The following is a 12315-nucleotide window of genomic DNA, read 5'->3' on the forward strand; positions in this document are numbered from 1 at the left end:
TAAGAGGGTGGACGAGAGGAAACAGACTTGTGCAAAAGTTGTTTCCTTGCGTATGTAGTAAAGCAGTCCTCAGAGCAGCTGCTTACACAGACACAGAGACACTCCAGTGGGACAAAACCTCAGCAAAATCCCTCACAGCACGGCTTTTTCCACTGCAGGAACACACACTGTGAAAAGCACCTGTAAGGAGCACCTGTAGAAAGCACTTTTTGCACCATAAATTGAGAAATTACAGACAGGATATATCCTTATTTTTTTCATGGGATATACTGTTGTGTGCCTTTTCGTGCGTAAAGTCTTCCAATATGAGCATTATTTTCCCTAAATCAATGCAACATGTAAATTTATATCATGGTTTCAGAGGCATTCCAGTTTTGGTCACTGGCGCTGGGTTTCTTGAATGTCTAATACGACGGAGTTAGCATTAAAATGCTGTGGTCTGGGCTCAGTGGGAGTGCAGCTGTAGAGCAGACATGGAGTCTCCCGAGTGGAGAGGTCGGTCTTTTCCTCACACTCTGAAACTGTGAATTGAAAAATCTCCGGAGAGTCAAATAAAGTATGAATGGTTTTCTCTGTGTGCCATTTGGAGGTCAGTGCTCCTCAGTCCTTCTTTGGTAGTGAAGTTAAAGAAGATCATGTATGAATATCAGATTTACAGTCCACGTTCAACAACAAACAGCTGTGTGGCAATTTTAATTGATTTAAATTTTGAACTCTGGTTTTCCTTAAAAGATGGTAAACCCGGATAAAAACGGGGATTTTCTTATTAAGTGCTAGTCTTGAGTACAGTCTTTATAATTTACCAAACTTTGACACTTTCTTAAAGTCAATAACTGTTATAAAATATTATAAAAGTTTTTGGGGCTGCATTTTCTTCAGTAATACCAGAGATAGTGAACAGTGGTCAATGGGACTTTTCCATAAAATCAGCTCTCTAAATTATTATTATTATTTTTAACTTTGCATTGGTGAAAATGACCAGACGTGACATTTTTATGTGCTTAGATGAATGATATCTTGAAGTCAGCACCACATAGCCTAAAATGACATGTGGTGGCTTCATGCTCAATTTTCTGAAATTGCCACAATGTCATGTCAGCTTATAATTCTGTCTTCATTTTAAAAATTGTGTGACAATGACGGTAATGGTGGTGCCCTGGTGGCTTTTTGGTGGATAAGAGTGCGTGCCACTTGTTAAGGCTGAGTCCTTACCGCAGTGGTCTTGGTTTGAGTCTGACCTCAGGCCATTTGCTGCATGTCATCCCCTCTCTCTCCCCTGCCTTTCTTGTGTCTCTCCACTGTGACTGTCACATGAGGCAGAAATGCCAAGAAAAAACCTTTAAAAACAATGGCAATAATAGTCTGGTAAATAAGCTGGTAAATAATTGGAAACAAATGTAGTGATCATTTTCTAGCCTTTATTCCCATTGACCTCCATATATTCCACCCTGCTTGGCAAGTGTTCAGCACTGCCCCCGATGGACAAAAAACTGTACTGCACTCCTTTTCTCTGTCTCTCAGCAGTCAATGGCTGTGGTTTGGCTCCATAGGCTTTGGCAACACATTACCAGCAGGACTGGGTGGGCTGTAGTTCCCCTTGAGAGGTAAAGATGTTGTCACTACCCTGGTTAGACAGACCAACTGTAGTTAAATATCCCGTTCACTGGAACTTAAATAGCTGTATGTCTTACTAGTGCCACAATGCCACAAAAACGTACATTTTCGAGGCTATTAGTTGTAAAGCTGATGTGAGAAAATCCACATTGGATGCCATCAACAGCTAAAACTGAAGAACATACTGAAGCACTTTGTTAGGTAGAGTAGGGGTGGGTCTTCCCAGCCAGCACATCGGGTATGCAGGGCCAGCAAGTCGATTTAGTGTCTTCCTTCTTCTGATACATTATATTGGTAATGTAATCCTCTGTAAAATGGTAGTTTTTTTTTTTTTTTTTAAACCACAAAATTGTGTGCTGTGCTAATGAGCGTAAAGTTTGTTTTACTCATGCTTGTTTAGGTGTAGGTGCAGTTGAAAAGTCAAGAAGGAATCCGTGGTGTGTTTGTTGGCAACACGTGCACCACCGTCTCATTGCTTTTGTCTTTCCTTGTGGTTCAATGCCAAGCAAGGGATCTGTGAGTTCTCCAAGTCTGTCAGTTTTGACAGAGAAAATGCAAGCCTCTTGTTTTTTTTTTCCTCTCCTCTCTTTACAGTTCATTTTATTACAAGTTTGGGACTCAGTAAGCTTATTACCTCCACCACCAAAGGCAGATGGAGGTTATGTGTTAAGCTCTGTTTGTTTGTCTGTCTGTAAACAATATATCTCAAAAACTAATGGAGAGATTTGGATGAAACTTTGTGAATGGACTGGAATGTGTCAATAAGTTGATTATGTTTTGGAGCATCTACGTCTAAGGTCAAGATTAAGATCTCCCAAAGGTCAAAATTCACATTTGGGGCAAGATCTCTAGAACGAAGCATTGCAAAAAGTACATCATGTTGATGTTGGGGATGTTGGGGATTGTGCCGGGTGGCTGAATGCTCTTGTTTCGTTGGTATCCACATTAGCTTGTATGTTTGCGATGAAGTCGAGCAACCAGCAATACAAAAACAACAGTGAGGATGCATGAATGAGACGTATAAGGTGGATTAAAAACTGAGGTTGTATTCTCAGCAAAATTGTTTGACTCACACACAATCAACTAAGCAGCCTCTCTCTGCATAGAAAGCTCTGCAGATACTCTCAGTTTCATGTTTTCTACTCTGAGTGATGACAATAACAACGCAATGAAGCTGCAACGCATCATTGAAGTTATATAACGCTTATATTGGGTGGAATATTCAAAGCCAAGAAGCGTTTTTCCATGGCTGCACCATTACATCAATTAATATAAAAAATATATAGACGTCTTGTACATCGTTTGACATACAACTCTGGGTGATTCAGCAGGACATATCTGGCACCTGTGGAAACCTTGGAATATCTGCTAGAATTTAAAATGAAGCTCTGTGGGTCTGAACAAAGCACAGCCTTGCAGCATGCATTTCTAATGATGAGCCCATCGATCAGCAGAGTTGAGGAGGTTACAGATAATTTTAGATTTCACAGCCAGCAGTCTCAAAGGTAAAGGAAAACTCATTCAGTGTCAGGACTTGGCTTATCACATGGAACTCCATTCCTCTTTATGAATAAAGATGATTAAGCTATAGCACAGGACAAATTAAATCCTCTTGCATTTTTTTTTTTTTTTTTGAAAGTTGGAGCTAAAAAGAGAAAAAGAGTCTTATCATATTTACAAGAGCTAATATACTGTAAGACTGTCATTGGGGACAATGTTAAGATCTACAGGATCAAATGGATGATATTGTGATACTGTGTTTAGACTGCTTTCATAAAACGAGGAAAATGTCTTTTCTGTGCATCATCTGTCTTTCTTTTTTGAGATGTCTCAAAGAGAAAGAGGGGCACATTTTATTTGAATGACAAACTTTGACTTGTCATTCGGTCTCCAGTGTAAAGCAAATCTTTCCATGAAGTTAATCAGGGATTTTGCCATCTGGGCCTCAAAGCAACCAGAACGTCCAGGATCTTAGGCTGTCAAAGTTAAAGTCATCTTGTGTGTCACATATTCAACACATTTTCTAAACATGTTTTTGTGTGGTTGGTTTCAATTTTGTCTGTTTGATTTCTGGTTGACTCCTTTCTAATTTTGTTTTCATTCATGTCAGTCTTTTACTGTCAGTTTGTCAGATTGTCCTTGAATTTGTCATTGCTTTTATTTTCTTAAGTTCCCTCTAAGTTTCCACAGTAGTAGTCATGGTAATAGTAGAAGTAGTAGTATCGGAGGTATAGTAATAGTAGTAGATACATAGTAGTAGCACGAATGCCACCGCAAGACAACACAACACAACACACAAACAGGCATTATCACTCAATTTATTCCTGGCAGAAAATGAAAGAAATTTCTGGAGGAAGATTAGGCAATATGTTAGCTGGATGGAATACAGACACTAAGCCGTCTGCTGCCTTCGCTGCCTGTTACACAATCACTTCAGAGACTCATTAATTCAGAGGAGGGAATGATAGACGATGCAAGGATAGAACATATCCAGGACAGCAAAATCCACAAAAGCACTGAAGCTGCCAATGCTAAATAAAAATTATGTTATTTTTCCTTGGAAGGGCGCATGGCTTTGGAGCAGTGGAAAGAAGAAAATAGCGAGAGGATAACAGACATTAAAAAACAGAGACATAGTAGGATGACATGAGGATAATAGAAAGATGTGGTTATCAAGCCAGCACACGTGGCAAGTAATTGCTTGCTAAAATTTAAGAACTTGTACATTACTTTTCCATTTTAGGGGAATTTATATTTTTATACCACTATATTTCAAAAGAAACGACTTTAGTTATTATTTGTGGATTAAGACACAAACTCTCCAAGATGTGTGGACATGATGGATGTTTTGATAACGTACAGAGCAGACTGATCCGGGAGACTCGCCTTTTACATTCTAAACACAGGCAAGTTGAATTCTGCAGATCAGCTAAGTACAATAATATCATAAAGACTGTTTGCTTATTTTTTGTATGCACATTGATTTTTTATAGTGTTATACTTGTGTTATAATGCAGTCAGAAGTGCACCTCAGATGAACCGTCTTGGAGTATTTTTCCAGCCATAAAATATAATTGCAACTCTAGTGTGTACTGATGAATTCAAAAAATTTGAGTCAGCCTAATTGAAAATCTTGCACTGAGTGAATCAATCGTGGAACTGCTGATTGCTTTCAGCCTTATTGATCTCACTAAATGCATCTGACACTTCAATTAAACAAGTATAAGATGAGTAATTGACGTTGACTTTTTTTTTTAACAAGTGCGAGAGAGCGCGGTGAGAGGACTAAACCACCACACCACTGCTGGTGACTGGACACATTCTGTTCTGTCTATCTGATCAATGTTCCTGTCTGTGGTTGAGCCTCAGTCCAAATCCAGTTGCCTGCCAAGACACTGTCAAAAGTCTCCAAAAAGAGAGAGCACAGATCTGTCCACAACTGATGTATAAGATTTGTATCTGAAATTCAGAGGTCACATGTGTAATATGAGACTTGTAATTCAATATGTAATTCATTATTTTTTTTATCAGCAATAAAAGCAATATTTGCAATGCAGATTGCATCTGTGTGGAGATATGTTATATATCAGCGAAAGATGTTGAAAAGATGTTGTAAAAACATTTGGAGCTTTAGAGCGACCGCAATACACATTTGTAGTACATAGGAATTCTTCATGTTTTATTTTTTTTTTTATTTATCATGCTTTAAAACACCCAGGTTGGTGGTAAGTTGTCCCAAATGTGTGTACAGCATTCTGGCTCTTTGAAATTATTAGTATTTTATTTCCCAATCTCCAGGGGCAGAGTGGCTCAGAAGGCAGAGGGGTCATCTGGTGGTCGGAGGGTCCTGGTTTGATCCCCGGCTCCTCCAGTGTGTCCAAGTGTCCTTGAGCAAGACACTGAACCCCTAACTGCTCCGGATGGGCAGCTTGGCACCTCGCATGGTAGCCTCTGCCATCAGTGTGCCAATGTGTGTGTGAACGGGTGAATGTTGGAGGAAATGAGGAAAACATTGTAAAGCGCTTCAAGTGGTCAGTAGACTAGAGAAGCACTATAGAAATGCAGTCTATTCACTGTTCCCACACTGGCTGTGTTGTAAAGAGGTGCTCATGCTGACTGGAAGTTGGCGTGTTCAGAACTGAAGCAGAATGAAAAAAAAAATCCAAGGCACCCTGTCTCACAGGAATTAGGACTACGAAATGTAATCTACAGACTCGAGTCCATGGACATGAATTTTTTTTTTTTTTTTTTTTGCATATGGACACAAATTTAATTTGTATCCAAGAACATGAATTTTCTTTTACTGGAAGTAGCTAAAATCACTTCTTGTAGGTATGTCCAGGTGGGGAAAGGTTAGGTTTAGGCATAAAAACCACTTGGTTAATGTTGGGTGAAAGTTAAATTTAGGGCATAAAAAACACCATATGTAGCGTCTGCAACAAACAACCACCACTGTCATGTTTCCTTGGATGAAAGTCAGTTGTTGAAAAGATGTTGTTGTTTGAGCCATCCACCACCCCACCTAACCCTGACTCTAACCATAGCATGGACTTCAGACTAAGGGATTGCAAACACCCATGTGATATGTTATAAACCACCTAGAAAATACGTGACCGAGAATGCAGTTTAGTGGTATGAAAATGTACATTTTAGGAGACAGGGCTCACCCACCAGGGACAGCAGAGGCTTGAGGTCTGCTTGTCAGTCACACAGACAGAAGTCATCAGTTCCAGGAAAGCAGATTCTTGGCTCCAGTGGCAGCCATGGGTCCTTGTTGATGTGCGTCAGCAGGCCTGCCGGGATGGCTCAGTCAGTGCTCGTGTCAGCAGTCTTGCGTCCTCTTGCTGGTGACTACTCGCTGCTGAGAGACTATGCCACAACCTGTGACTAAGTTGGTTAGCTCAGACGTCAAAGTCCAACCACCAGTCCCAAAACATAATTTATGGTTCTTGGAGAGACAAGAACATGAAACTTCTTCAGCTCCCCCTCAGACTGGTTGTACAGTTGTCCTGATTTGAAATAATAAATATGTATAACTAGCCTACGTACATTTAAAACAAATAAAGCCATCCACCCACTATTATAATTAGTGACTACAATAGAATGGAAAAAAGAAAAACCTCTGGTTTGTGTTTTACACCATGATAACATAGTGAGTGGCTCTTTTAACAAGGAACAGTGCATGTCAAATAAAATCCAGACACAGCAGGGAAACATTCCTTCAGAATGAAAGCTGTTCATACAAAATCATGCATGATTGCACAGACAAAGGTAAACATCACAAACATCCATCAACATTGTGTGACCGCGATGGGTAAACCAACATGTAAGTCAATATGAGCCTTAAATACCGAACCAGTGATTTTGAATGTTTGGCTCATTTACTACAACTGACCCACATTCTACATTGCAACAAACCATTTTGCAAATCACGAAGGGATACTAAAGACTTCACAACATATAATCAGAGTATTTCAATTTTCAAATATGAATTTACGGTTGAAATGGCCACCTTACAATGCTCTGCTTCTGTGGCTAACAAAGTCATCCACATTCATAAACCATACACTGTGTAAAGCAAATATTTCTCCAGGGACTATTTTCTGACAGAGAGACCGTTTCACTCCACCCGATTTGAGGTCATCAAAACACAGCAGTGCTGCTGCTTTTAGGAAAGCAAATGTGGACAACGTCCTGCCTAATTTGGCAAGAATTTCCTATTTTCAAGAATTTCCCAATTTGGGATCAATAAAGTACATCTCTTTATCTATGTGTCTATCGATTATGGTGATGGAATACTGTTGTCAAGAAAGTTTGAAGTCTCTGAAAGTTCATTTTCACATCATAGCAGAATGAATGGAAACCAACAGTTGGATAAAAGGTAAGAAAAGGTAAGAAAATACAACTGCTGGCTTTGAGAAAAGATTAGCAGAAATGTGTAGTGTGTGTTTGAACAAGTCTGGGGTGCTTGTGAAGAAAGAAAGAATTATCCACCGAAGCATCATTTGTTGGTGCGGGTTCCTCACAGCACCTACCGATCAGCTGTTCCAAACCCCAGAGACAAGGCCACCAACAAGCCTGGAAAACCCGTCTCATATCCAGCTTTGCATTTTCTGTCTGGGAACCAAACCTTTCCCAGAGCCCCTACCACTGTGCAACAGGGACTTTACCAGGCCAGAGTGCAAGGGATTTTCAAAGTCTAGTATAACAAATCCACCACCGGCTGGGACAGAATGCCACAGGGGGAGTGGGGCCCAGACTGAGTGACATTTGTCTTGGCATGAGCGCTTAGTGCCAACACTGTGCAGGCAGCATAGTGATGACGGTGAGTAACATGGGAAAAGCGGCCTGGGGGCATCAATTCAGATGCTGAGCCCAATTGTCTCTTGTAAGCCAAGGCTGATAAGACATCCCTTTCTGTGAGAGCCCACAATATGACACGCCAATGGCAAAGAGCTTGATTTGCAGTGCTGCAGCTGGGGAGGCTTTGTGTAAGATGACAGCATTTAACATGATTGACTGGCTGCATTTCTAAATGTTGCTCACAGCCATACACAGCATACTGGGTAACATAATTTTTAAGAGCTCTTGATGACATGTTTCAAGGGGAAATATGTTGACCTTAAAGGAAAATTCCAGCCTAAAGCACAATAAAGGTTGATGGATGTGATGTGGAGTGTGAAATATGTGATATATTGTTGTAAATGTGAAATAAAACTTTTTTGGGTGGTGGGACAATTTCTAGATATATTTGAGTATTCTGTGTCTCTTCCATTTTCAAAAAGGACATTTACAGTGTTTTTTGACACTATTTCAATTTTTAAATTGGCAAGTTCCATCGCATCGGTAGTATTTTCAGAGTTTGATTTGTTTTTAAACAGTGATGATGTGTTTTATAGTGGAATTTCCTTTTGATTCATTTTGTTAATCCTGAAAAATACAACATCACTACAAAAACATAAAACACTGACAACCTGGGCCCTGTTTTCCACCTTTTGGGGTCCAAATGACTGACAGGAACAACAAATTTTTGAATTGGTCCGGTATTGAGCTAGATAGCTTCAGCTGGCAGTCTGCAATGTAATCATCCTTTCCATAATATTGTCAGGAACAATCCGGAATCCATCAATGGCAAAAACGAGCACTTTTAGTGGGCGTAATTTGACGGATGTAATTATATTGCAGCCCATTCTACAAGCTGAAGCGATCTCACTCAATACTGTACCAATCCCGAAAGTTTATTGGATCTCAAAAGTTGCAAAGATACAACCCAGTTTGAAATATACTGAAATAGCCCTTTAATTTGAAGGTCATAGCCTGCAGATCATTATTTGAGAATGGGCAAATGAGAAATCTGTTTTCTCAGTTGGCATGAGATGAACTTTCAGTCATTCTGCAGAGTATTAACCACGGTGGCCTCGCAGGACCCCACACATAATAGATCCACAAAGAGCCCAGACCAGTCCCAAATATTTTGAACCTCGGCAATAAAAGACAGTGTGATGGAGGTCTCACAGCTCACTCACCCCACCCCACTTTAAGCCATATCTGGAGTGGAAACTTGGTCTGAATTTACAACCAGATTTAAGATAATAACATGGTCATCCATGCCCATTTCAAGAGATTAGAGCATTATATTGCTTGCACAGCACATCTTAACTTACTGTCTGTTACATAACCTATGCAAACTTTATCATTTAGAGCCTGTCCTCTGCAAGTGTGATGGATGCATCACATCTGTGCTGTGTGATTTACTGAGTACCCCATAATTAATTGACATTGCACAAAGCTGAGGTTAACAGTTAGAGGTGGAGAAAATATTTTTCTCGGAATGGGGAAAGGTCAAATGAGTAGGGGCAAATTTTCCATACCTGTTGGAATTGCAGCTAACGCAGGCCTTCATTTCAAAAGCGTTTGTCTTTGATTCTTGGAAAGAGCCTGACAAAGACAATGGGTGCCAGAAGGGTGTTTTATGGCCAATCCTCCATGATCCAACTCATATTGTACTCTTCAGTATGTGACATACTGCCTTGGAGACAGTGGTGTTACATAACACAAAGGGGAATGACACCAATTTATTTACTCACTTATAACATAAGAGCACCACAGTATTAGAGAACTAATCCAGCATTTGCATGTGTCACAAATACTGTCACATTCAACAACAACAAAAAATCTATAACAATGTCTTCTGTCTCTCTCCATGATTCTTTTATTTCTGTTTCCAGCAGTTCATGATCATTCTATAGTCGCAGGACTTTTTTCAGGGGCCAATGACTTGTTACTACCACTTGCTTTTAATTTTAATGAGCAAAATATCTTTTTTCCACCACTGTACTCGTGCATTTCAGTAACAGTATCAGTTAAAGGCATACAATGTTAGTGGAGTCCTTAAAGGGATAGTTTTAGATTCTTGCCGCAAGATTGCATGTGATCCTGTTGTATGGACATCAGGCAGGCAGTCCTCAGGTTGGAGATCTGCTGGCCAGCCCCAGCTTCGAGGGACAACAGCAACAGCAGCAAACAATCTTTTAAACCACAACAAGCACATCAAAAAAGAAAGAAACAAAACAGTATTTACAAGTGAATTCACCATATTTTATGCATTTTTGCTGCTTTCCAACTATGTTGTTTTTTTGAAGAACTCCAGTATTACTCAGTAGTGCTAAGGCAGATTTTTGCCTTAAATGTTGTCGTTGTGGTCAGTTTATACTTGGACATCAAAATGTTGCTGTTGCTATGCAGATGGTGTGTGTGGCTCCTGCGTACTCCACAGGGGCTGCAGTTGTAGCTTATGTGCACCTCCCCACAAATGTAACTGCACATAGGCTGACGCAAGACTACAACAACTGTGCTTGGTCTGCCAGAGTGTGTGAGTTGATTTCCACTGAGTGAGGACAACATGCTGGATGTCGACTGTCTTCAACCGGCTTGAAATGAGGTTTGCAAATATGTTCTGACGTTGCCAGCTCAGCACCAGATTCTACAGGCTGCAAGATGTCACAAATTTCATGGTGAGAAAGATCTCCAAACCTCTCTTTGGAGCCACCAGTGAGTCCACTCTGGGGCTCTAAAAATCCTATCCTCTAAGTTACATATGATGTGACCCCCCCTTCGTCTTTCATGTGTTGCAAATAGGGTTAGGCTTAGGTTTAGGAAGTACTTGACACGAGACACAAACTCTGGTCGGCAGACTCAAAGTCCTGTTGATGGTGCCATCTGCCACCCCCGGTGTGACATGTTTTCGATCGCTTTATACTTTGTCACGAAACTTGAAAACATTGCATTTCAATGTATCCTTGGTTTGCAGAAACCTTTTTCGTGGCGTGGGCTGTATATTTGTTGTGCACCAAGACAATCAACCCAGTCATCTCTCAGACATCTCATTTGGCCTGAGGTGAATACCCCAAAAGTACCACATCAGAAGCTCCTCGTCCTCAAACTAAGATGTATGAGCATGTGTCAGCATTTCTTTTCACAATAGAAACATCATTTCACTGTTGAGACTGGTTCAGTCTAAGTCACACACTGATTGTGCTCCACTGTTTTCCACCATGCCTCACTTCTATAATCAGTGAGAGTACTGTAAATGTTTATGCGTTGTTTTGATCATTCCTGTCAGGCCATCAGACTGATTGGAGAAGCTAAGACTCCATACAAGGCCAGGGTCAGTTTCATCCAAACTCTCAGATCCTCCATCAGAACGAAAACTTCAACAAACTAAAGGTTCAGCCCAGCAGCTTCTCGCTCTCGTCTGCTTCCCCGGTTGTGTACTGGCCCAAACCCTCTGAGGATAGAGCTATTTAAACAGACAATAACACTGGCCCTCTAGCCGTGTTTATTTCAGCTTAACTTTCCACTTTTCTTTCGGCTCCTCTCAGAACAAAGCAGCAACTAACCCTCCTGCCGCAGATTGGATTCATATGTTCTTTTAAGCGGGGCAAAAACCAGCAGAGAAATTACACAACAAAGCGGCCAACCATTATCATAGCAACACGTGATCGCGAGTCGGCTTCCATGTGTGAAGTTGGAGAACAAAACTGGGTTATGAGTGCACTCTTTGTTTTGCTCTCTGAAACGAGGTTCCCTGCGTGCCTTTATATTTAGACCACTTTATTGTGAGTAGGTTTATGTAACCAGTATACATGGGCCCATCATTAGGCAAATATTCCACTGATGGGAATCCTTTGAGGAAAGCCATGTGACGGAGAGAATGAGGTCTTTCAAACAGACTCCAACACTAAGAAACTTCATCACTAGGAAAAGCAATGCTGAAAAAAAGTTTCATCCAGAAAATTTTTTGTGTGCATGAGCTACTACAAAAGTCCCCCCAAAATACGCCGCATATATGCATCATCTTGTGAGGGTCATTCCCACTATGCAGAGCTTGTTCTGTCCTCAGTCAATGTCAAAAGGCTTCTGCTGTATAAACTCACAAGTGTGACCTTGACGGGATTTTTATGCATTGCGACCTTTTCCAGTAGACTGCAGGGTTTTTGGCATGTTCTTCAAGGGCTAATTACAATGTTTACAAGAAATATTAGCCGTGTGACAATACAATGTTTCAGATATTTCCTCATTAATTTATGGTTCACATTCAAATCTCTTAATCCCGTAATGCTACATCTGAAACTTGTCACTCTTTTGAAGAATATTGAAAACATGAAAAAATCTGGATTTATTTGCCACAAAGCACAGAGG

This window comes from Myripristis murdjan, chromosome 3, assembly GCF_902150065.1.
Source record: "Myripristis murdjan chromosome 3, fMyrMur1.1, whole genome shotgun sequence".
In the NCBI taxonomy this organism is placed as follows: domain Eukaryota; kingdom Metazoa; phylum Chordata; class Actinopteri; order Holocentriformes; family Holocentridae; genus Myripristis; species Myripristis murdjan.